This window comes from Ursus americanus, chromosome 19 (assembly GCF_024610735.1).
Source record: "Ursus americanus isolate L20-20 chromosome 19, mUrsAme1.1.p, whole genome shotgun sequence".
NCBI classification, from domain to species: Eukaryota; Metazoa; Chordata; class Mammalia; order Carnivora; family Ursidae; genus Ursus; species Ursus americanus.
Window position 1 is genome coordinate 14,106,617 of NC_142145.1, and position 26,273 is coordinate 14,132,889.

The 26,273-nt window shown below is 44.6% G+C and overlaps 1 long non-coding RNA gene across 3 annotated transcripts; it reads left to right on the forward strand.

Annotated features, from left to right (window-relative positions):
- LOC123787438 (uncharacterized) lies at positions 1-26,273 on the forward strand. 3 transcript variants are annotated; one of them, XR_015727585.1, is made up of 5 exons: positions 1-871; positions 2,889-9,282; positions 15,207-15,396; positions 17,765-17,973; positions 19,290-26,273. It is a non-coding gene; the product is annotated as an uncharacterized LOC123787438 (long non-coding RNA). The 3 variants fall into 3 exon arrangements; XR_006778220.2 differs by having other exon boundaries at positions 2-2,971; positions 8,347-9,282; XR_015727586.1 differs by having other exon boundaries at positions 2-871; positions 8,347-9,282.

Genomic DNA, 26,273 nt, shown 5'->3' on the forward strand with positions numbered 1-26,273 from the left:
CCTGGCTGCAGTCACCCTAGAAAGTCAGAGGATGTTCCCTGGATGAGCTCTCGGTGGCCAGATAAGTGACTGTCTTGGGCCCCCTGGGGGCCGGGACCTAGCAGTGACGATGCGGGCTGAGGGGCTGGCGGTGAGCCAGCTGGCCGGGGCCCGGGGACGAGACGCTGGGACCATGCAATGTAGGGCATCTCTCTGGGGGTGCCCACTGTGAGAGCCACTGTGGCTGGTGGTTGGTATTTCCCTGGCATTTTTCAGGAACCAGGGAGGTCAAATTAGGAGAAGGTTGTTTTAAACTCTCTAACAGAAGGGACGCTGTGTCTTTTATTCCCTGCCGAATCCCCACTGTCGGTCTCGGTGCGTACTTCACGGAAGACACTCAAACGTCTGTTGATGTTGGGCATGCTGAAAGCCCTATTTTTAAAGGCCAACCAGCTCGTTTTGCAAAGAAGGAGGGAATCTACCCAGTGGTTGGTACAAGGATCTATTCCAGAAATTCTTTCCCCCTGAAACCAGTCACTCGATTCTATTGAGTCTCTCCTCTGTGTTTAAGTCTGCGGTAGAAACAGAAATGGAGCTGACTCAGGTGGTTACACTCAGGGTGAGAGAATGCATCCTGAACCTCTGTTCTGGCTGACTTACCTCTCCAGCTTGATTGCACCATCTGTCTTTGACGTCAGTTTCACACCCACTCAATTGCTTGTAGGTAGCTCCTGAACAGAGAATAATGTAATGTCTTAGGAGTAAGAAAGCTCTGGGTTCAAATCCCAGCTCTACGACTTCCTAGCGGTATGACCTTACGCAGGCGATTTAAATGCTGGAAGCCTCACTCTTTCATCTGCAAAATGGAGATAATAATTGTATCTACCTCCAGGTATTATCTGGGGAGTAAGTGAACTGTGGGAGGTGATACACTAGAAGGCTGTGGGGAAGGGCGGCGGGGAGGAATGCAATTGGGTTTAGCGATTATTATTGCAGTGTGAGTGTGTGTGTGTGTGTGTGTGTGTGTGTGTGTGTGTGTGTGTGTGATCTCTGCCTGAAAGGCACAGCCTTGCCCTTCGCTCATTCTCCAAGGTTCCCTCCAGTTATTATAATACTCCTCTGGAAGGAAGTTTCCTCGGACACCTTCCCTCCCATGACTGCCTTCTTTGGTCAAAGTAACCTGTGCACAGCTCTGTCGTGGGTCTGCTGTCCTGTATTATCATTGTCAGCTCCGATGCCTGCGCCTTGGCCAGTCTGGGAGCTGCTGGAAGTCGGGGCGTGGTTTTACCTGGCTCCTCCCCTCCCAGCTTGCATGAATTTTTATTGTGTTGGGGTACAGATGTTTGCTGCATAAATGAATGGGAAGGTAATATTGCATCACTTATGGAATAAAGGATTGTTACAGAGAGTCAGGCCTCACTTAAGATCAGAGGAAGGGGAGAAACGCACTAATGCTTGTGGGATACTTTCAAAAGGAAGGAAGGACAATTTGATAAGAAGTGAAAGTCTGTGTGTGGCACTGTTATATTATCTGTAATTTTTTTTTGAAGGAACTCTGTTTAAACAATGCGCCGATGATGTGTATTTAAGTGTGTTTAATTGCTACCCTAGGCATAGTTATTTAATATTTAATATTTGAAGTTTCCTAGTTATCTGGGGTCATCTAGGGGTAGTTCTATGATATTCCAGAGGCTGATGCTAACACTTCATTATATTTATTTCCAATGAACAGCAGAAGGTATAATAATTAGCATCCAGGGTGTTAGACTGTATTTTCTCATTGGTGGAATGAGCAATGTTTGTTGGCTCGGTTAGACCTGCTGTATAGGCGGCTTTGCCTTTGCATGAGCCGAGTTTAAGCAGCTCATATCCTTTGGAATGGCCTCCAGGTCTCAGAATTCCGCTAAATCCTGTGTCCATCTGCTTAAGGAGAATTCTGTCATCAGACCAATTAACTGTATCTTGCTGCTAGCTTCTTGTCACATCTGCTCCGAGTGAAAAGAAGGAGAGCTGGGGCTCTGCCGAGCTTACAGACCAGGTGGTCTGATGTTTGTTCCTGCTGGCTGTGAAGCGTCTCTGTGTCAGGACTCTGTCTGAGACTTGCTTTCATTGTAACGGGCCACCTGGTCGAGGGGTGGAGGGAGAGGAGGCTTATGGCCCTCACTCCCTCTAACCACCGAAGACTGCCACCGTGAGCACCACTGGTTCGGGTCAGCTCAAGCAAGGAGGTTAGGAGGGCAGAGGCAGCAATGAAAAAAGAAAAGCAAGAATGTCTGGGAAGGACCCAAAGGAGATCAGAATCAGCAAGATTTGGTGACAGATGGAATGTGGTGGCAAGCGGGAGGGAGTGTCAAAAACAAGAGCGTATGTCCATGGAGATGGGCAAAGTACACTTCATACAGCTCGTGAGAGCCCCACAGGAGCCCCAAGGGTGGACTGGGCAGTTCTTAGAAACAGAGGCACAGAGGCTTGCCCAGAGTCACATGGCCAAGAAGTCATGGGGTCAGGATCCAGACCCAGGTTTTCAGACCCCAAGTCGATTTCTCTTTTCATGGTATCTCATGGACTCAAAGGCTGGATGACTGGGAGATTGGAAGGTTGGCCGGGAAAGCAAATAGGGTTGAAGTAAAGAGAAAGAGGAGCGGGGGCAGGGAGCCGGTGGGTGGTTGCCCTCAGACAGAGGATGGACTGGCTTCCACCCAGTGATGGCTACTGCTATAGCCTGAAGGTTTGTCCCCCACCCCCATGCATATGTTGAAATCCAAACCCCCCCACCCCTACCCAAAGGGAATGATATGCAGTGGGGCCTTTGGGAAACAATCAGGTCCTGACAGTAGAGCCTTGGGAAAGGGATTAATGCCCTTGTAAAAGAGACCCCAGAGAGTTTTCTCATCCCTTCCATCACTAAGGATACAAGAAGTTCAAGATCCACAAGAGGGCCTCCAAGCCACTGCACTGGCATCCTGAGCTCAGACTTCTAGCTTCCAGAACTGTGAGTAGTAACTTTCAGCCGAGCCCCCCAGTTGGTGGTATTCTGTTAAAGCATCAATGAGGGACTAGGATGGGTGTTGACATGGGCTCCGTGGTGAGCGAGACACAGCTTCTCTGTCCACCAGAATCAGCCTCTCCCCTGTGTCCGAGGGCAGCTCCGTGTGGGGTCCACAACGTTCACTCTCCAGCTCTCAGACTTCCTCGGATCCTCCCTTCTGCTTGGGACCTTCTGTCTCACCCCCAGAACAGCCCCCATTCAGAAACAAAAAGGGCCTCCTGGCCTGTAATTTAGCTTGGGTAAAAGGGTTTCTTATGCATCGAGGGAAAGACAAGGTAAAGCAAAGCCACGACTGTATTTTCATTGGCCTTGGCACTGTCGGCGGTTGGTGACCCTTAGAGTATGAAACAACAGGTCTTTTGTGGGATTTGGAGCTGCTTGTTGAGCATGGTCTCCTATCTCAGCATCTTTCTGCTGGTTTAAAAAATGAGTCAATAAATAAGATAAATATCACGTTCCTTATTGTTGATGTTCACAGCACCATAGGACGAAAGCTAACACAAAGTGCCCTGCTTTGGCGTTTTGTTTGTCGTCGCTTTAATTTAGACCATCAACTCTCCTGGGGAGCCTTCCACAAGTACAGATTCCTGGGCCTGGTCCCCATGGGCTCTGGTTTTACAGATTAAAAAAGAGAGACTTCTTCCCTCCAGAGAGTCAGCTGTGTTTATGTTTTGAGGAACCTTTGCTCCTTTGTTCTAGGACAGTCTACAGACTGGAGTAAAGATAGAACTTTCCTTGTGTTCTTTGCCAACATCCATGTGGTCTTGTCTGTTTGGAGCCACTCACTGGATTAGCAATAAACTGCCTTCGGGCTTAGGCTCAGTCTGTTCTCTGTGCGCGCTCCCTCAACTTTCCCATTTGGCCTGACGTCTGTTTCCAAACTGGCCTTGACAGATTTAGAAGGTACCTTGGAGACAGTTCTGGGCCCAGTGAACTTAACTTGGCCTGGGGCTTCTGGCTACTCTTCTGACACCTCTTGGCCACCTGATAGGTGACAGTATGGTCTGGGCTTTTGAAAGTAATGCATGAAGAAGAAACTGACCAGAAGAAGAGACTTTGGAAAAGAATTTCTAAGGTTATGTGAGAGGTGCAGGCGGAATCTGATTAGAAGCCTCATCTGCCTTTGAGGCATGAAAAACCACAGATTGGGGGTGCGGGAAGAGTTGGAGAGGTCTGCTCCCATTTCTATATTTTAATTCTTCTTGCTCAAAGCTCAGCTTCCAGGTAAAATGTAAACATCCGGGATTAGGCTATAGATCTTCTTAGACCTTTATACCTCAGTGTCAATGACTGTATGAGATCCGTTCCTGAAATCAGGGGAAAAAAGAGAGAGAGAGAGAATGAAATCCCAATGAGTGCCTGAGAGGTGGCCCTCATCACTGGGCCAACTGTGAGTTATGACCCCTAGATTTTCCTCCTCCTCCCCCTCCTCCCCAGAGGACCCCAAGGTCAACAAACAACAGTAACAGATGGAACAGCCTTGGTCATGTCTACGCTCTAAACCCCCATAACAGGGCTCCAAGTGCTCTGAAGAAAATCTCTTTCTGCTTCTGTTCTTTCCCCTGCCTGACACCTTCCACCTTCACTGGTGGATGTCGAAGGGTCCAGGGCCTATCACTTATTTGTAGGAGAGTTAGATCAGGTTTCTGCGATTAGGAGCCGAGCGCCTTGGCCGGTGGCTGGTGGGCTCACGAGTCTGAGAGCCTTGAGGCAGCTCTGGGCAGCTGGCTGTTCAGACACACAGGATGCTCATGACCCTGCTGGTTTAAAACCACAACAGATAGCAAGGCAGACCATTCCAGCTCACTCTCTCACTAACCCTCTAGCTCTTAGGGAGGCAGGTTCAAGGTAGCTAATAAGTAACTTGGTTGTAATTTTTATTTAGCTGCGTGAACGTAACAGGCAGCTTAATTGCAGTTGCATAAGTGAACCATGTAATCACAAATTGGGCCCTTTACATCTGTCACCTGCCACTAAGAGAAATGCTCGGAATGGGGATCCTTAGTTTTGCTTGGGTTCATACTAAAATCAAAGGAGCTTTTAAAGCAAGGCACTTATTTGCAGGGGGGAGGCAATTTTTTTTTTTTTTAACTCAGGAACCTTAGGATCCAACCTTGCCTGAGCCAAATAGCAATTCTCCTGTTCCCTTCTGGATTCCTCTGTGAGCTTGTCAATGGGTATCTAAATCCCAGCTACTGAGTATTGATCGGCCTCCTTGTTTAATTACCCAGCAGAGTGTATTCTCAGCCAATCAATTTCGCTCCTGAAATGCCAGCGTCCTGCTTCTGGGGAAGGAGGGGAATCAATTAATCCTTGTTTGCTTTTTAATTCCTGTTCTGAACATAGTACATTCACACACAGGTTAATTTTTAAATCCACTCTCCTCTTACTTCACTGCTTTCTTTAATTTACCCTGGAAACCTCAGTGACACTAAAACCCTATGAACCTCTTCTTATTGCTCATGCAGCCTCATTGAATAGCTTAGCAAACACCTGACCTCGTCATTTCCCAGACTTCGGCCGGTAACAATCGTCCAAAGTCCCTTAAATTTGCGGTTCCTGTCTGAAGTCCCTTAGGGACTGCTGACACCTCTCCATCTTAACCTGGTGTGGAAGGCAGAAGGCAGACTTCTGTATGCTCTCTGAGGGTCTGTTCCCAGGTCCTCTATGTCAGCAGACCTAGATCCCATTGAGTCCAGAGCCCATTGAACGTTAAGGGCTTTCTGAAGCGAGAGTGTGTCTAATGCGTCAGAGCGTACAGACACAGAGATGAGCTACAGGGTCAGGTCACTGGGTCTTCTTTGGTAATGACCTTTCTAGGCACGTAAACAAAAGCCCACTCTTTGAGTTTAATGCCGATTTTTACTTAAATATTGTCTTAAATGTTAGTGTGATAGTCAGCAGAGGGAAAAGGAGTCCCCTTTGATTCCAGCTGCCCGTCCCCGAGGCTCCGACCTGGCCAGGAGTCCCAGGAATCCCTGGGCTGAGTGTTTAGACCCTTGAAGCCCGGGCCCCCTGACTCATCTCAGCCTGGGGAAGAGATCTGTCAGATGTCCGGGCTGGTTTGATTCTGGCGAGCTGTCAGCCCCGTTCGAACATATCGGCTTCCAGGGCCGTCTGCTTGGGCAGAACCTTGAAGTCGAAGATCAGTCAGAAAAGCTTTAAGGAGCTCTACTGGGAATCTTCCATAGCATCTGAGCAGTCTGCCTGTATTTGGCTAATGTCTGTTTCCTTTCGCCTGATAGAGTACAAAATGCCTTCAAACCCAGGAAGGGATGCCCCAGGGACCGGCGTCCTCCACGCTTTCCTAAGATACTAATGCTGTGGGATTTGGTGGCTATAAGCTTCTAAGCAGTTCCGAAACTCTAGCTAGGAAGCAAGCATGCAGACTTTGGGTGTTTTGATCTTGTATTTTTCTGCTGGAATGTTTAATACAATAATTAAAAATAAACAGGCTATTAATGGATACTTTTTCATAAGGTCATTCACAAATATCAGAAAACTCCTAGGAACAAAAACTTCCAGTCCTTTCTAGTATCACAGGAACAGGCTAAGCAGAAACTCAAAACAAGTCTCCCGGGCTCTCTTCCTGAGCAGTACAGCTGCTCCCCAAGTCCCATGAACAGTGACTAATGCAAATCTGACCCATTTGAACTGTTCCAGAAGCTGCTGATAGCATGTTAGAGGTGCGGAAAAGGTTGCATTATGCATGAAAACACACACTAAGCTTAAGCATAGACTAATGAAGCAAGGCTCAGGAGACAGAAGCTCCCAAGAGACAGGCTTTTTGCTCTCAGTGTATGGGGCTCTGATGGGGTTTCTCACAGCAACAACTCATGCTATTTCCAGGGTGTCTGTGTCTTTACCCTTATACCCTTCCAATCTTGTCCAAAAAGCCACCAGGAGAGAATAAGAAGGTGGTCTCTAGAAGGCTAAAGGTGTACATCCAGAGGTTGCACTGGGAGCAATTAGGAACAATTTCCACACGAACAGCTTCGTGGTTTGTGAGACTATACTTTGGGCTCAGAAGGAAACACAGAAGCTAAGATACTCATTTGCGTCGGGAAAGAGACAGATGTATACATGTTTCTGCCTAAAATGACAAGAACTACTAGAAGCAGGTAACCCAAGAAAGAAAATAACTGGAATAAATAAAATGCAGGAAAATCGAGAGTTGGGGGGTGGGGTGAAAGCCGAGAGCAGCTTCCTTTGAGGCCAAATTCTGGAACTTCACGTTGTTATTTCCCTTCCCTGTTAGGCTGGCTGCTGCTCGGCAGACATCAAGGACTAGACATGATGGGCTGGTTTGCATTTGCAGAGGTTTTGAATTAGAAAATTCTTATTTGTCAAAATGTAATGGCTTTCTCATGCTGCAGACTGGGAGAAAATATTTGCAGGACACACATCTCATACTAGGACTTGTGTTCAGAATACATAAAGCACATTAAAAACTCAGCAATAAGAAGATAAACAACTTGATTAAAACACAGGCAGAAAATCTAAATAGAAATCTCACCCTAGAAGATGTACAGAGATACCAAATAAACACACAAAAAGACACTCAGCACCGTTAATCATCAAGGAAACACAAACCCCAACTATAATGAGACACCACAACACATCTGCCAGAAAGACTAAAATTAAAAAGATTGACAACGCCAGGTGTCGCTGAGGGTGTGGAGCGACTGGAACTCTCCTGTACTGTTGGTGGGAATGTAAAATGGTATAACCACTTCGGAAAAGTTTGGAAGTTTCTTTTAAGTTAAACATACACTTGCCCAGTGTATATATGACCCAGTGATCCCACTGATTATTCACAAAAACCCCAAACCAGAAACAATCCAAATGTCCGTCAGCTAGTGAATGGAAAAGCGCATCGTGGCAAAGCCGTGCGCTAGAATATCACTCAGTTATAAAAAGGAACGAGCTACTGATGCAGACGGATGAATCTCACGAGGATTACGCCAAGTGAAAGATGCCAGACACAAAGGGCTAAATATTGTGCGATCCTATTTATATGACATTCTAGAAAAGGCAAACGTAATGGTGAAAGAAAGCAAATCCATGCTGCTGGGGTGACAGGCAGGAGAAGGGACGGAATGCAAAGGGGCACGAGGGGACTTTTTGAGGGGATAGGAATGTTCTATCTCTATATTGTGCTGATGGTCTGGGCAGCTCTACATGCTTGTCAAAACCCATCACATAGCTTTTAAGTCACCTTCCTGATGAGTCGTACTGTGTATAAATTATACTTTACTAAAGCTGATGAAAATGCTCTGCCTTTCTGAGCAGTGCTTTATACCTCGCCTTTTGAACAGGACATCAAAGGAGCCGTTTGTCAACCTGTGGAGTTCTCAGGCCGGCAGAAGGTGAACAGTTATCTGCTCCCAAGCACAAGACTCATAACCTGAGCCTCGACGCCTGGGAACTTGCACACTTCGGAGCTCCGTTCAGAACCAGGTCAAGGGGGAGGGGGCAGAACCAGAGGCATGGCCTCCCTGGTGAATTCTCGGTCATAAAGATAAATTCAAAAGGATATAAAAGGGAGATAACCTCAAAAGGATATAAACATGAACTCATGTCAAGGATCTTATTTTACTCATAATGGGAAAACCAGTCTGTTAGAGCCAGGAAGGCATAAGATAAAGAAAAAAAAAAAAAAGAGCAAAGGGATATTGAAATGAATGTGTGAACAGGGGCCAACTGGTTTTTCCACAAGAAGAGAGGGGCGTCCTTCCACCAGACAGCTCATTTGTGTGTGTCTGACGAAGACTCTCTTGCGTTTGCCATCAGCTACCTACATGCTGAATAGTGTCAAATAGTTCCATAGAATCAGAACCAGATCACGGGGCCAGGTACGCTCTAGACAATGTCTGGTTTTCCAGGGCAGTACAAATGTTTCCCTACCTGGGGGTTCTGGAAAGCCTTCCTGGAACCACACTGAAAAGCAGCTGCCTTTTTGACACTGGTTTTGCCGCTGACTTTTTTTTTCTTTTTTTAATCTCTCAGGTTCTATCTCTACTCTCAAAGTGAACACTGCATTAAAACTACTTTCCCCCCTGCAGAATGCATTTGTTAAAGAACACTTCGATGGGATACAGATTTATTTTTCCGAACACCTTGAATAACTTGGCTGCCCCGAGTAGCAAGTGGCCTCTTGAATACCCATCATATTCATGCTGCCGTTCCTGAGTGTCATCGCCCTTGTGAAAATGAAGAAGCAGAGCTCACCCAAAGCACACGATTTGCTCAAGGTAAAATTCTCACCTCTCAAAACCATTCCATCCCCCCATTCTCTAGGCTCCAAAGACCAGAAGAGGGTGATAAATCACACTAATAGCCATACTTTTATGGCTTTGGAACATAAATGCTCACTTGCAAAACTTCTATATTTTCTTGGATCAATTTTTATTACAGATCCTCCTCCCCGTGCTAATAGTACCAACTGTAAAAGGAGAGTTGAAATAAACTTCCTACATAGTTTTAGAATTATCTGGAGGCCCCAATAACCAAATATTTGAATAGAATACAAGTGATTTTCAAGCTAAAGTTGTGTTGTTGTTCGAGTATGATGATGAAGAGCAGGGAGAGTATATCATCGGAGACACTTTGGATTAAATCCTGGTTCTAGCACATACCATATGATCTTTAGCAAGTTACCTACCCTCCTTGAATCTTAGATTTCTCTGTATAATGGGAATAACATCAACCATACAGGGCTTTTACGAGGATTAAATGCATATACTTATGAAGCACTTAGGATAATGCCTGGAATATAGTACGAGGTGTTGAAACAATAACGGTAAATTGCACGCATCAGGCGGAGGTGGGGAGGGCAGAGTTGTTTGTTTTGTTCACTGTGCTACCACAATGCCAGCCGGGTTTTTACGCTAAGGTTTAACTATGTATGGAATGAGAGCCAATGCGTGTAGTTACCATTGCAGTGTGATACATAGTCTGTTTAGGTAATGAACTCTATCACCACGTCTAGCAGCTTGAACTTTACACTCTCTAAACACAACCTTCTGTAGAATCTTCTATTTGTTTTTTCTTATACTATCTAGGACTGCTGTCTTTTGTGTCCTCAGTTATTGATACTTCTCCATATTTACTTTGTTTGTCCTGCTCGCGCATTCAGTAAAGGTTTGCTCAGCACCACTCTATGCCAAGCCCTGGGCTAGGCAGTGGTGGACAGCTGGACAGACAAAATCTGATTCCTGTCCTCAAGTCGCTCATAGTCTAGTGCAGGGAGGTCAAGACAAACCGTGGTCACAAGGTAGGGTGAATATCCCATAACATAGGCGAGGACAGGGTGTCTAACATATCATAAGAAAGGCAGCTATTGATGAGAGAAGACCATACTTTATGATCTCACTTACATGTCAAATCTAAAAAAGCCAAACTCACAGAAACAGAGACTAGAATGGTGGTTACCAGGGGTTCAGGATGGGGAAAATGGGGGGGTGTTGGTCAAAGAATACAAACTTGTGGTTATAAGATGAGTAAGTTCTAGGGATCTAATGTATAGGATGGTGATTATAGTTAATAATACTGTATTATATACTTGAAAGTTGCTAAGAGAATAGATCTTAAATGTTCTCACCACAAAAAAGAAATGGTAATTAGGAGACAGGAGGAAGGTTTTAGCTAATGCTATGCTGGTAATCATGCTGCGATGTAGGAGTTTATCAAATCAACACGTCTACCTTCAACTTACCCAATGTTATCTGTCAAGCATATCTCAATAAAGCTGGAAAAGAAAGAGAAAAAGGCCCACTACCTCATCTTGGAGGTGGGTCGAAAGAAAGTCTTCTTGGAGGAGGTGATGCTTAAGCTGAGTCATTGGCCAAGAGGAACTGGTCACAGGCACCAGCTGGAGGGCACGTTGAAAGCCACAAAGACATGGACAGTAGATCTCGTTTGGATGGAATGCAGGTGTATTTGGGGATGTTGAGGCATGAGATCAGAAAAGTAGTAAGGTCTAAATCATGAAGGTCTTGATAGCCATGCTAAGAACTTTGGCCTATATACTGAAGACAGAGGTGAGCCCCTGAGTGATTTAAAGCCAGCAGTGACATTAAGCCATGTGCATTTTTAGAAATAAGATTCTATTGGCGATATAGACTAGAAGCAGCCCAACGGTATGTGGAGAAAGCCTCCAGGAGGCAATTGCCGTCATTGGTGAGAAACTGGGAAGACTGGAACTGTGGCAGTTATGGAGGGATGAGTTCACTGCTTTAGGAAGTTGAGTTGGTGATCAGTTTGGGGTAGGCGAGATAAAGTGGGTTGGGGAGTGAAACAGGACTTCCAGGGTTGTGGCTTGACTAGTATTACCATAAACAAGGAAAGGGGACATTTGAAGAAGAGCATTGTGGGAAAGAGAACATTTAGCCTTGAACATGTTGTTGCTTTTGTTGAGTATGCACAATATCTAAGAGGAAGCCTAGTGTAAGCAGGTGACTAACGAGTGAAGAGCCAGGAAAGATCATAGATAGAGACTGTCTGTCATTGGCAAAGCTGTCTTGTGGCAGAGAAAACCTTGAGCATGGATGATATTACCCAGGATAAATATAGAGGATCTGAAGAGGAAGACCAAGCATGGAACCTAAGGGAACACTAACATGTGGGAGACAAGTGGAAGAAAAAGAATCAGCAGATGAAACAGAACCAGTGGCCACAGGGAGAAGGAGAAACAGTAGTAAAACTAAATGGAAAGAGATTTTCAAAGCAAGGAGTCATTAACAATCTGAATTATTACATAAAGGTGAAAAAAGAGTAATCAGCAAGACGTACAGTGGATTCTTCCCAAGCCTTACTAAGTCCCCGTCATTATCACGGGTAATTTCAGCACAGCCCTGGGGATGATAATCCTGCGGTCTAGGAGTGGAATGGAGGTGAGGAGGTGCAGAGCAAGTACTGACCATTACATCGGAGGAGAGTGGTTTTACCTTCAGGGCAAAGATCCCAGGATGCTTGTCAGTAGACAGAAAGAGCCACAGTAGGAGCCTTAGTAGGTAGCAGAGGGGAGACACTGAATGCTCTGACCAAGGAACATTTCAGGCCTAGACTCTCATTTCGTGTCTGACAGAACAATATGCAATTCACCTCATCACAAGAATCAAGGGAGATGGTAAGCCCTGGAGATGACACTGGTGGCTCTGGAGGAAAGAGGGGCCTTGGGAGCATGGCCTCCCTTCTGCAATTCAGGCCAGTGCTCAGTGACGAGCACAGGGTTGGGTGATGCAGGATCCTCGGTCTGAAAGACACAGACTTGCTGGCTTGTCACTCACGCCCTTTAAGAACCAGCTCTTACACAATGCAAGGTCTGTCTGGGAGTGTGAGGCTCCCCTGGCTCTGACCCATGATGCAACCCTTCCGCTCCGTTCCAGCATCATGTGCAGCACAATGAGTGCATTTTCCTCTCCTGGACGGGAGTCCTGAGGACAAGCTGAGGCACCATTGGCAGGCAGATATCCAGAGGGATTATTCAGATTTGACTTTGCCTTGGGCAGAACAAGATCCTTGGGTTTTATGAGCACTTTTTAGAACTGTGTCTAGGTAATTATGGAAATCAGAGTTGGATTTGAGTTTCAGGGTAAGAAATTATGGACAATTACTGGTATTTTGGTTCTGTTTCCATAGCAATCTGAAACATTTGAAATTGTCAACTGTTGCCAAGAATCTGGACAATAATTCCAGATTGTTGGCACTTACTATCTAAAATGGCAATTTACCTGTGTTTCTGGCGACATTTAAGGTGCCTTGAGCCGTGCTGTGGATAATAATGTGACCTTCACGACACATTCTTAAGCTGTAGTTGAGGTCTGCTCAGTTTGTCAGCTGGGTCCTGTTTTTCTTTTATCATTTACCTGGAGCTGCATGAAGTCATATAAAAGCTGGATTCTTGGTTTAGGAAGGGATAAGGAACTGCATTTACTTGGTTTTCCAAGAATTTTTGCTCTTATGGTAACTTGGAGCTTCAGTTGTGGCCACCAAACCAAGAGAGGTGCGCCAAAGGCCAGTGAAACAACATAAGAAGGTTCTGCTACCTCAGGTCAAGTTCCTACAGGCCAGAGATGTTCCCCAAGCAGGCTGACCTCACACTTGGGGAATCCAAGAAACTTTCGGGCATGGCACCGCACACTTTGAGCCCAGAACATCAGACAGCTCTTCACTGGGAACGCAGGCTGGTTTGAAGGCCTGGACCTGCCCTCTTCTTGCTGTGAGCCTTGGGGCTGATGCTGACTCAAATGTCGTTTGGGGGCTTTTCTGAGGATCAGATGAACTCGCTCCTCTTGTCTCCAACCAAACTCTATCAAGTTCACCGTAGGTACTGGGCACTGTTGAAAGTGGTGGAGATATAATCGTGATCAGGATAGACATAGTTCCTGCCCTCAGGAAGCTGACAAGTGGTGTGGAATTGTGTTGGCAATGGACTGTTACTTGGTTGGTGGGTGGGTTTGCTGATGGTGCTGGAACAAAGTACTGAAACTGGGTGGCTTAAAACAAGTGGAATTTGTTCTCTCACAGTTCTGGAGTCTAGAAATCCAAAATCAAGGTTTCCGCAGGGATGGGTTCCCTCCGAAGGCTCTAGGGAAGAATCTTCCAGTATTTGCGGGCAATCCTTGGTGTTCCTTGACTTGTAGATGCATCACTCCGATTTCTGCCTCCATCTTCACATGGCCTTCCCCTGTGTATATGTATCCGTATCTGAATTTGCCTCTTCTTATAAGAACACCAGTCACATTGAACGTAGGGTTCACCCTAATCCAGTGTGACCTCATCCTGACTTGATTGCATCTGCGAGACTCTATTTCCAAATAAGTTACATTCCCAGGTTCCAGGTGAAAATGAGTTTCGGGGAGCACTATTCAGCCCAGTACAGTCGGTTTGTAGCTTCTGGGTATATGGCAGCACTAACAGGAGGATTTGACGTTCCCCAAAGTTTGGGCGGATGATGTATGTGTCTCCCTTAATATTGAATAATAGATTGCTGTGAGCTAGTTGCATTCCCACCAAGGTATTTACTTGAGGAAGAAGCAAGTCAGGGTCAGCTGGTGGGTGAACACTTTCCAGAGGATTCCTCTGGGCAGTCAGACACTATAATGCCTCCACGTCATGGACTAATGTCAATAAAGGCACCAGAACATAACACACTCAAAGAATATCTCCTCACCTGCCCCAGGGTGACAAACCCTGTAGTGGGATCTAGGAAAGATGATTGCAAGCCCCGGTTCTGTGTATTCATGTAACAAGGTTAAAAAGTTATCTAAAGGACAGACAAGATATTTCCTTCTAGACAAGTAGTAAAAAAAAAGTCTTGATAGGTGGCTGAGAAGAAAGAGTTGTGGAACCAGTACACTGTTGGAATGCACTGGACAGTTGCACAAGTTGCTAAAATGTTGAAATCCTGCCATATTGTTGTTAAATAGCCATGGGAAGCTATTTATAATTTTTAAAAACATAACTGTTGTGTAATGGAATGAACTTTACACAGAAAGTAGACATGGTCTTTGGAGAAGGTGTGCAGGGGAAAAGGGAAAACATTTTCAGAGAACACAGGGCACACAGGAGATACACATACTCCATGATAAATGGACTGAAGTAATTGTATGTTAATAAACCAATACCTCCAGAAACTGTTTATGGTTCAGGTACAGTTCCACTTTTTTTTTTTTTTTTTTTTACTGTGCAGCTCAACTATAGTATTCTGGATTTACAGAAACTATAATGTTTTTCCTTATCCAATTTTCACTCTTTAGGGTCAATCATTGTATCCTGAATAATTATATTACTATAAACTTTAGAAAGCCCTTCTACCTGCGAATGCAAAACAAAAAGTAATTTATTTTCTTAAACTTGTCTTAATCAGATTTCTTGGTAGAAGAAGCTGTTTCTGTATGTCTATCTTAAAACGAGCAAACCTGGTAGTGCAAATTGGGGCATTGAAATCTGATGTTACCCATTTGAGTGCGTATGTTGTCTGAAGTAAAGATTTTGTAAAACAGGAAGCATGTAATAATAACACGATGATCACCCTAATGATGACGAAGACAGCCCCTGACAGCTGCACGGAGCTTGCCGTGCGGCTGGGGCTGCTCTAAGTCCATCGTGTATATTAATTCTTTCCATCCTCTTAACAGCCCACGCAACTTGCATTACCTTTGTCCCATTTTAGGTAAGGAAATGCAAGCCCTGAGAAGTTGAGTATCCTGCCCCAGGGCACACAGCTGGTCAGCAACAAAACAGCCATCTAAACCCAGGCTACCTGGCGCAGACTCTTGAAAGAATGAAATTTGCATTTACACTCTACCATCCCCTGAACAATCAGATGCTACAAACTATGTGAACAACTGGCCCATAGCTTGGTATGTTGGGTTCCATGCCGGGTTCCATGGCGTGTACCATAGAGGGTTCCATGCTGTGCTCCATGCTGGGCTCCTTCCATGTTCCATGCTGGGTTCCATGCTGTGCTCCACGCTATGATTCATACTGTGTTCCATGCCAGGTTCCACGCCGGGTTGCATGCCGGGTTCCATGCCAGGTTCCATGCTGGTGCTGCCTCTGCTGGCATCCTTGCCTTTACTTGGATTACCCACTTAACTGCCCCAGGCCTGCTGCTCAGGGTACCAGGTTCCAGCTGTTCCTGCATACTCTGTTCTCTTCGTGGGCACTTCACTTACTTTCTTTTTTATTGAAAACAATGATGTTCAGTGATATCAGATTTCCATTTGAGTAACACTTTAAAAGAAATTTCATCATCTGGAACCAAGTTAGTATCCTTTTCACTGAAGTCATTTATTAACTCATTTTTTAAAAAAGACTTTATTTATTTATTTATTTATTTGAGAGAGAGAGAGAGAGAAAGGGCACATGAGCAGGAGGGAGGGGCAGAGGGAGAGGGAGAAGCAGACTCCCTGCTGAGCGGGGAGCCTGATGCGGGGCTCAATCCCAGGACCCCGGATCATGACCTGAGCTGAAGGCAGACGCTTAACCACTGAGCCACCCAGGTGCCCCTATTAGTTCATTTTTTTAATGAAAATTTGTCTGATATCTTTAAAAAAGGTATTTTTTTCCATTGGCAGATGAACGGATAGACAAAATGTAGACTATACACACGGAAATTATCATTCACACTTAAAACAGAGGAAAAATCTGACACATGCCACAACATGGATGACCTTGAGGACATATACTAAGGGAAATAAATGAACCCCAAAAAGACAAGCACTGTCTGATTCCCCTTCTCCTCCTCCTCCTCCCTCTTCCTCTTCTTCTTCTTCTTCTTTGGTTCTACTTCCATGAGATACCCAAAGTAGTCAAATTTATGGAGACAGAAAGCAGAATGGTGGTGGCCAGCGGCTTTGGGAAGGGAGAACAGAGAGTTCTTGTTTAATGGGGGCAGAATTTCAGTTGGGGAAGATGAAAAAGTTCTGGGGTTGGACGGTGGTGATGGTCACACAACTGTACTTAACACTACTGAACTGTACACTTAAAAATGGCTAAGAAGGTAGGCACCTGGGTGGCTCCGTTGGTTAAGCGTCCAACTCTTGATCTCGGCTCTGGTCTTGGTCTCAGGGGTGTGAGTTCAAGCCCCATGTCGGACTCCATGCTGGGTGTGGAGCCTACTTAAAAAAAGAAAAAAAGTTAAGAAGGTAAATTGTATGTGTATTTTATTGCAATTTTCAAAAATGAAAAAATTTTAAATGATAAAAAGTAGTGTGCGTTTGTGGAAACAAAACATTTCGAAGTGTGGAAAGCATAAGGTGGATCTTCTGACCAGCCGTGCCCTCTGCACCTACCCCCGTCCCGGAAGTAATGGGTGACCTGTCTGGTTGTGCGCTTTTAGGACCTTCCTATGCATACGCAAGGGTGTGTGTTTATGTGCCTGTGTGTGTATTCTTCTGAATTCTGTTCTGGGCTTTGATTTGCGCACTTTATTTCACTCTATATGGCTCTTCAGTTTGCCACGATACAGTAATTTATTTAGTCTGTGCCCCGTGGATGGATGTTTAGGCTCTATTTTCAGTGTTGTTGTTTTGCCATTACAAGACCTCTATAGTAAACATCTTTGAATATTCAAATAGGCCACTTTTTATTTTACTTTATTTTTTTTAAGTAGGCCTTTTAAGTAGGATCAAGACCTGAGCTGAGATCAAGAGTTGAATGCTCACCGGGCTGAACTACCCGGGTGCCCCTCAAATAGGCCACTTTAGATCGTTACCTTAGAACCTGCTACGCTTGAATAAATGAAAATTAGCACCTTCACCAGTTTACACAGGAAAAGGCGATTGTGAGGGAGAGAAGAATAGCCAGACAATGAGTGAGGCCATAGTTCTGACAGAGTAAAACTTTGTAGTTGGGTCCCAGCTGAGAAAAGAGTGAACACCTCATCTTAGCACAGATTTCTGAGGTGATATGACTGCAATTTCTAAAAACCTGCTTGAGGGAAGCCTCCAAACTCTCGCGTTCCATGAAAGAATGTGGCAGAGGAGGGGGTATATTTTCTATATTCTGTAAGGAAACCCCTGCTTGGGGATGTACGTTTTCCTCGGGAAAGCTGTCCTGAGGCTCAGGACTGAATTAAACCCCAGCTGTGTTTAACCTGCTCCTCAGGAGGGCCTCATGGTATGTGGGTGGAAGGTACTAGAAGATTTCCTAGGGTGGGTTTTAAGTCATCGTGAGTTCATTTCCAAATGAGCTAATTCATCAAACCCTGTGCTTGCTTACTTTCAGAATCCGATCAATTTGAAAACAACTCTCATGGAGTTAAAGGCCACACATCAATGTCACCTCCTCTGAAGACTGAACTAGGGCAAGCCACGAGAAGCAGGGTGATTATAACCACAGAAACTCAGCATAAGTAAAAACGCACCAGGTTCCTCTGAAAGCAGAGGGGCAGGGTGGAGCTGAGAACAGGAGCCTTGGCTGCAAATTTTTATAAGGTACATTGAGACACCCCTTCCTGTGCACACTTGGGCATCCTGCCCCCCACTCCACACAGCAGGTTACCATCTCCCTCCCCACAAAAACACACTGACAGAACCCGGGAGGGACTGGGAGGGATTTAATGAAAATCTCCACACAGAATGGTCCCCGGCAGGAGACTAGAGGAATCATCTTCAGGGAATGTAACTGGCCTGAGAAGAAATATCTAGATACGAATATTGGAAAGGAGAACAAGAAAATGACTGGTTGAGGCCCACTATTAGTCAAGCCATTCCCGTGTGCAGAGGACTTCAAATCAACATTTTGGTACTGCACTCTTAAATCTTAACAGCCAAAGACCACCAGACATTTGATGAAATCTTTTAACATAAAGAGCCCAAAACAATCAAACGAGAAACACATACACACACACACACACACACACACACACACACACACACAGATACAAGGCAGGGAACAAGGAAAACTGCAACAGTGCTAACAGCGCCTTAATACCTTCAGAGACATATGACAAGATATTGAATTTATCAAATGAGATCAGAATGCTGTAAAAAAGAAACAGAACAACATGGAAATCAAAATTATGATAGCATTGGTTTAAAGTAATCTGTAGAAAGAAGGAAGGTAAAGTGAGAAAGTCCCCTGCAAAGTGGAATCGAAAGATAAAGAATTCTAATAAGGGAGAGAAAGGATTTTCTGAAAAAAATTATGAAGCAAAACATCATACAGGAAATGAAATGCCATCATAGTAAACCTTATGGTTTAGTTGCTAATAATACTTCTATTTCTAATAAGGATTTAAAATTGATATTTATAGAGTACTGAGAACCTGGCACATAGTAAGCATTATATAAGTGCTTATTAAAGTAATGCAATAAAGAAGAAAGTAGACAATGACTACTGATTTAACCAGAAGTTGTGATGTACCTATTTGGGGAAGATAAGAAGAGGAATAGTGGATTTGGTGTGTGTTTGTTCATGTGGATAGAGTTGGGGGCTGTGATAATCTAATTATTAAATGCTTATCTTCAATGGAAGGAAATGAACAGAAAACAAGTAAAATTAAGCAAGAAGTATTAGTATAAGCATATTACTTAGAAATATGACTGTAAATACCAGAAGCAGCTGATAAACGATAGAAATCAGGAGTAGAAAGGAAAGGGGAGGAGCATATTGTTTTTTTAATCACGAGTTTATTAGTAATACTTGACTTTTTAAACAATGTACATATATCATTACGTATATTACTTTGGGTAAGTATTAAAATTTTAACTTAAAAATCTCCTGGTCCTGTCTTTATTCTTTCCTCAAGGCTAATCTCTCCCTATAACTTATTGCATCATCGGAAGCCTCTAGAACGCATCCTGGAAGATGACAACAGGCCTTAAATCAGAAGGTCCCTCTTGAGACATGCTTGCCTCCATTTTCAACCTGCCTTCATGCCCTCTGCTTCCAACTTTCCATCACACCTCACAATTGTAGAAATGGAAGAATGGCATGAAGGATTTGGTGCTGGGAACACTCTGCTGGGACTCATGGCTGCCTTGGAAAGATGAAGAACCAGGAAGCTGAAACGGGGTCTAGGAGACAGTGTCAGTACCTCTCTGCAAATCTCTAGTATAAGCAACCTCCTCAGGAAATTATTAATAAACAAGCATTAGGTGAAGCCCTGTAGAGGTCTGCAAAAGATGGGGGGGGGTTACAATGCATATGGTGGCCGCAGGGGCATGAGCAATGACCTCTCCAAATCTACAGAGGAAATACCAGTGTGGAATTTTAAGGGGAGGCAGCTGGGAGAGGAAACAGACTTCCAACCATCAGTCCCAATGGAAGAGGGTCTCAGGGACTTCTGCCCATGTGTCCAAGATGATGTTCTTCCAACGTGGCACATCCTGCCTTCTCGCTGTCCAGCAGCCACTTCATTTCCACTTGGTGCCTCTACTTTCAAACCATTATACAACTCTCCTATTTAAAAAAGCCAAAAAACTTCTATGTGATCCTGATTTTCCTTTGGTTCTTGTCTTATTTCTCCAATTTCATTTTTATTGATAGCTATTACTTATACTACTTTTTAATCTGTTCCCTCATTGACCCGTGGCAACTGATTTCTCTCTACCGTTCCAAATCAACTGGGCCTTGAAGTTCGGCAGATGCCCTCTTCGTTGTTACCATTTGGCTTTTCCTCCAAGATTTTCCCCTCCCTCCCACCCTCCCCCCTCCCTTCCTTCCTTCCTCTCCTTTTTCTTCCTTCCTTCCTCCCTCCCTCCATCCCTCCTTCTCCCCTTCCTTCCTTCCTTCCTTCCTTCCTTCCTTCCTTCCTTCCTTCCTTCCTTCCCTCCTTCTTTTTCTTTTGAGTTTTCAAACCCATAGAAAAACTGGAAGAGGGCACCTGGGTGGCTCAGTCGGGTTAAGCATCTGCCTTTAGCTCAGGTTGTGATCCCAGCATCCTGGGATCGAGTCCTGAATCGGACTCCCTGCTCCGTGGGGAGCTTGCTTCTTCCTCTGCCTCTCTCTCTGTCTCTCATGAATAAATAAATAAATTCTTTTTTAAAGAACCGAAAGAATAATACAATGAATCATGTACATTGAACCCATATACCCTTCACCTCACTTCACCAAATTACTAACATTTTGCCACATTCAGTCCGTGTGTGTGTGTGTGTGTGTGTTTTTGTTGCCAGAGCAATTTCATAGAAGCTTATATTTATCATGACATTTTCACCTAAATGCTTCACTCTAAATACTTAAGCAGGTAGCTCCTAAAAAAAGGCCATTTACTACAGTACATTATTGTTCCCAAGAAATTTAACATTGATGCCATAAGATCGTTTAATAAACAGTTCGTATTCCAAACCCTAAATTGTCCCCCAAAATGCCTTTTGAAATTTGGTTGTTGTCATGGTTTTTAAATCCAGAATCCAAATACATTTCATGCATTGTCTTTGATTATTTTGTTTTTCCAAGCTCCCTTAATCTGTATTCTAGAATGTTCCATCCTTTTTTGTGGAATTTCATGATCGCTGACATTTTCAAAGGGTTCAGACCAGTTGTTTTATAGATTGTTTCTCATTCTGGTCTTATCTGATTGGTTCCTCAAGTTTAGATTCAGGTTAAAGGTTGTTTTGTTTTGTGTTCTGGCAAGACTACCATAGAAATAATGTTGTATTCTTCCAGTTGCATCACACCGGGAGGTACAAGTCAATTTTATCCCCTTATTCATTTGGTAACTATGTTGTTGTCTGCCAAATTTCTCCCTTATAAAAGTGTCTTTTTCCCACTTGTAATTAACAAGTATTATTTTGAGACCATGCAAATATCCTGTTTCCGACACCTTTTCACTCAGTGGTTTTAGTATGCTTTGATTATGCTTGCCTTGACCAGTTATTACATTGATGGCTGCAACATGGCCATTTTCTAGTTCCTTCTACATTTATTGGCTGGTGTTCTTATGTAAAAGAAAGCTTTCCCTGCTCCTTTTTTGTTCAATACCGGTACAGACCCAAGATTTCTTTTCCTTTCTTCTGTTTTCTAACCCATAGCCTTCATTATTCTTTTTAATGCTCAAATCCACACAAATGTGGCCAGTGGGAGCCCTTTTATACCAGTTCTTGCGTTCTTTTGGCATAGACTCACTTAATCTTTCAGCACTTTGTTGCTTTCTGACTCAAGATAGCCCATGCTGGTCTTGTGTTTTCCTGGCCCCAGACCTAGAATTAGCCATGCCTCCAAAAGCCCACGTTCATTTTATTTCTTCTAGTCTTCTTGTGTTCCCCGGAACACTAGATTCTGTTACCCACAGCCTCCTCCTTGAAACTCTGGTTTCATAAATACTGCATTATCTTCGATCTCTTGCTACCTTCATGACTGTTCCGATTTCTGTGTTTGAGTCATTCATTTTTTTCAACACACACGGAAATAACAAACACGTGTCAGGCCCTGTGTGCTTGAGGCCCGTAGGCAAAGAGATCCCAGGCCCTACCCTCAAGAAGCTCACACCCCGGAGCTTCTAGCTAGGTGACGACCTAGGTGGTAATTTATCATCCAGACAGGACTCTGTGAAAGCGAAGAAATGTGAAAGTGAAAAAACAAAAACACCCACTTACTATAGGAAAGCAAGCACGAGAAAAGACCCGCTGGTAACCCACAAACGAACAGCCGTCACGTGGACAACAGCCTTGTCAGCACTCAGGGTAAATGCTAGAAGGAGCCCTTCCCCAGGTAAAGTGTTGCTTGGGGCTGAGGGTGAAACAGACATTGGCGGGAACGCAGGGCTGAGGGTGTTGCCTCCCAGAGCCCTTGCTGAAGAACGACTGAGCAACGCGTGCTTCAGACAGACGAAAACAAAGCCGTACGTCTGGAATCGGGAAGCAATGGTGAATAGATCGTTAAAACGTCTTGGACGGATTGTCGAAAACAATAAGCTAATTCTTCTCTGTATTTTATAACCCCTTGCATCTGATATAGTAGACGAACGTTTGGAAGATGGGAAGTGGGGACGTTTGGGGAGACGTTACAGTGTTGAAGGTCCTTGTCCGGAGGAGGCGGAGGTTAGAGATACTCAATAATTTGGACTTGCTCAGAAAAACTCAGCGCTCCTCCTCATTCTTCATGGCCCAGATGGGACTGGAACTTCTCCACGAGCCTTCTCTAATTACCCCTTGCTCATTTATCTTCTCAACTCCTCCAGCACTTACAGCCTGTCTGTGCAATTTAGTACTTAACTACACGCTGTTGCTTGTCTGCTAAGTGCCGAGTGCCCGGGCTCTCAAACCCCCATTGATTAATAGGCGAGGGTGGCATCAGGGAGAGAGTGCCTGGCCGAGGCCCTGCTTCTGACACTGCCACGGAGTCCCTTTGTGAGCGTGGACACATTACTAACCTCTCTAGTTTTCTGTTTTCTCTTAGTTTGTCAAATGAGATGATACGATGAGATTGTCCCTAAGATTTATCCCAGTGCTACGAATCTACGATTGGTTCTTCCACTCCTGTCCTACGGTTCCTGGAGAACTGTCCGGAAAGATCATCTTGTGAATCAGTCTTTGGGGAGAGCCAAGGAGCAAAATATCACTTGCACCTCTTCTCCAGTTACGAGCTTTCATTCCTCTCCCCCATTGGACTCTCAGCCAGCCTTGCTTGAGGACTGTAGGAACACTGACAACACGGACTCCATCTTTGGCCCTCCATCTTGTTCCTGTCTGTGTATAACCCCACCTTGGGGCTGTGTTCCAGGCCCCATGGAAGTTAACATACGCCCAGACCAGAATGAGGCAAGGATTGTTCTCATCCTCCCTGAAGTGGTTCACAGATGGTGCCACTTTAGAAAACCAGTATGGAGGACTGGCACACAGATGGTGCCACTTTAGAAAACCAGTATGGAGGACTGGCACACAGATGGTGCCACTTTAGATAACGACCCTGTGACTGCACCACCAGGCCCCTCACTCTATAAAAGCTGGGGGATTCAGGTCTGGGCTTGGCGGAGAGTAACTGCAAGGCGTCGGTATTGTTCGTCCACACGGTCTCCATTCACCTGTCAGTAAGTAACTGTCAACACTATGGAATGGCTTGCTTCGTTTTTTGGTCTCAAAGTGCCTTCTCTGGAGAATACTATCTGTTCTAACAAGGGCCATTTCCTGATATGGCTTCAGGTAGATACCAGGGACTGGACTAGGGCCAAGGGGTGCTTTTAGTCATCAAGGACTTTCCTTTTGTTGGTACGCTGTGCTTATTATTCAGTGTGTCCTATCAGTTCGTTCTTTTATTGCCTGTTCTCTTTGTCCTCCTGCCTCCCCAATTTAATGACTTTCTCCCTGGATTCTGAATCAGTGACTTAACCCAACCTTTGATACCTGCCTGACTCACTGAGCCTAACCCAGGTTGCGCACATCTGTCCTGATGTCCTCCTTTTAGAGGCCTGTTTCCACCCCAGTTGACACCTCCCTGGGCCAGGATTACTTACTCCTGTGCTTTTCCCTCATTCTGAGTTGTCAGCTTTTTTGTAGCTTTTAGGTCCCAGATGCTCACTCATTATACGTAATACAACATGACAGCAAAAATCACATAATTCTTAAAGACTTAAGAAACTATTTGAGATGTAGCAAATTGTTTCAAAAGTATATGAGCTATATCTCTTTACCGGTCTGTTCCAGTAATCTCTATAGACTCAAGGTCAGGCATTAACAAGGTCAGAGGGGGTGTGCTGTGATTGAGAGCCGTCAATATACTGCTTCTCACAAACACAATAGCATTGATTTTGTTCCACATCTCCACCTAGATTCCCTTCAGCTGTAGTTTTGCACCCAGGCTTTTACCCAGAAACAATGGCGATCTTGTTTTCTCATTTGGTGGCAACTTCTGATGGGCCAGATTTATATTCCAAAGAGTTACCTACAGCAAGAGGCAATATATAAGTTATCTACTGCTACATAAGAATTTACCAAAAATTTAGCAACTCAAAACAATACATGCTTCTTAGCCCACAATTTCTGTGGGGCCTGGATTAACTGGACCCTCTGCTTCAGGAGCTCTCACAAGGTATGTGGGCTAGGGGTTCAGTCTCATCTGAGAACTTGCCTGTGGAAGAATTTGCTTCCAAGCGCGTGTGGTATTGGCAGAATCCAGTTCCTGGAGGGTTGTTGGACTGAGGGCCTCAGTTCCTTGCTGGTAGTTAACCAGAGGTTATTCTCAGTTCCTTATGTGATGCAATTGTGGGAGAAATACCCTGTTGCCTTTGCCATATTCTGTTGGTTAAATAGGCATAGGTCCAGTCCCTATTTAAGGGGAGGGGATGACCCACGGACATGAATATCAGGAGGCCAAGTTCCCCAGTGGGGGCGGGGCCATCTTAGAATCTGCCCACCACAGGCAGTAAAACACAGTGGGAAAGACCTGGACTTTGGAGTTGTCTGCCTGCTTTCAAATTTTAGCACCACCATTTAGTATCTGGGCTTCTCTGTGCCTCGGTCTCTTCATTTGTAGAAGAAGGATACTAATAGTACCTACCTTACCAAGTCATTGTGGGGATTAAATGAGTTCTTATGGTTCTCAGCACAACCTGGCATACAGCCATGTAATGCTTAGCTATTGTCACTTTTTCTCTTTGCTGATGTTCTTTCTGGAAAAGTGGGGGCAGCACAATGGTGAGCTCTACCTTCTCCCTGAGACAACTTTACAGTCTTAAGCAATGGTGCCTCTCAGTCATTTCTACACACACAAGATGTGCACACAGGAGTTTTAAGTTAATTACAAATAAGCTGCATGTTTTACATCTAACAAATTACTTCCTATCGATTTATGTAGGTTGCCTCAAGGGGGAGGTGGGATGCCACAAATGATAAGTAAAGTGGCTACGGCCAACTGTTCAGACAGAAGAGTCTCTGGGGACAATTTGATACTCTACAATGTGGTTTCGTCTTCAGGAAGAGTTAAGATTGGACCATCAAATATTTATGAGCCTTTCGCAGGAGCTGTCACCCTTCAACTAGTTTGCGGAGTCCATTATAAGAGTTCTGGAGGAAAACTATGGCCTTTGGAGAGGGTTCTGTGTAGCAGACGATCTTTAAAGATTTTTCAGCTTTGTGATTGAAAGAGTAGATTGACTTGCCCCTATGGCAGTCCGTAGGAGGAGATTTTAAGAACTTTGTCTACAAAAGTGATGTGGGATATTAGGAAGGAAAGGAGGTTTAGAATAAACCCAGAAAAATCACAAACTCTATCTCACCAAGTTAAGAAGTACAGTAAAAAGGAAGATTTCATCCTTTAAAGCCCAAACGAAGTCGGAATAACCATTGCAACTCCTTAATTTCAGAAAGTTTGGCAGAGGACAGATTCTGTCTGATGCCACAGCAACAGTGCAGGCCCAAGAGGTGTCAGCCAAGTCAGACGCAAACAGCTGGCACTAGGGTCAATGACAGAATGACGGAGCTGAGCCGGCATGTGTTGAATGCTCCCAGGAAGTGTGTCCATTAAGATTGCATTGAATTGCAAGTAGCAGACCAGACCGCCTAACTGACAGGACTTAAACAAGTAAGGGGTGTTTGCCACATTCGTTACATGCAATAAAAGGTGTGGAGGACATCCTAGACAAGGAAAGCAATTCTAAATGTCTTCAAGGACCGAGTTCTGTTTATATTCCTCTTCCATCCTTAGCAAGTAGCTTTCATTTTTCATGGTCTCCAGAGGGCTGCTGCACCCCAGGTATCATACCTGTTTCTTTATTATTGTTGTTGTTGTTATTGTTGTTATTTTTGTTATTGTTATTATTAGAGAGCAAGAGAGCACTCTGGGGGTTGGGGGG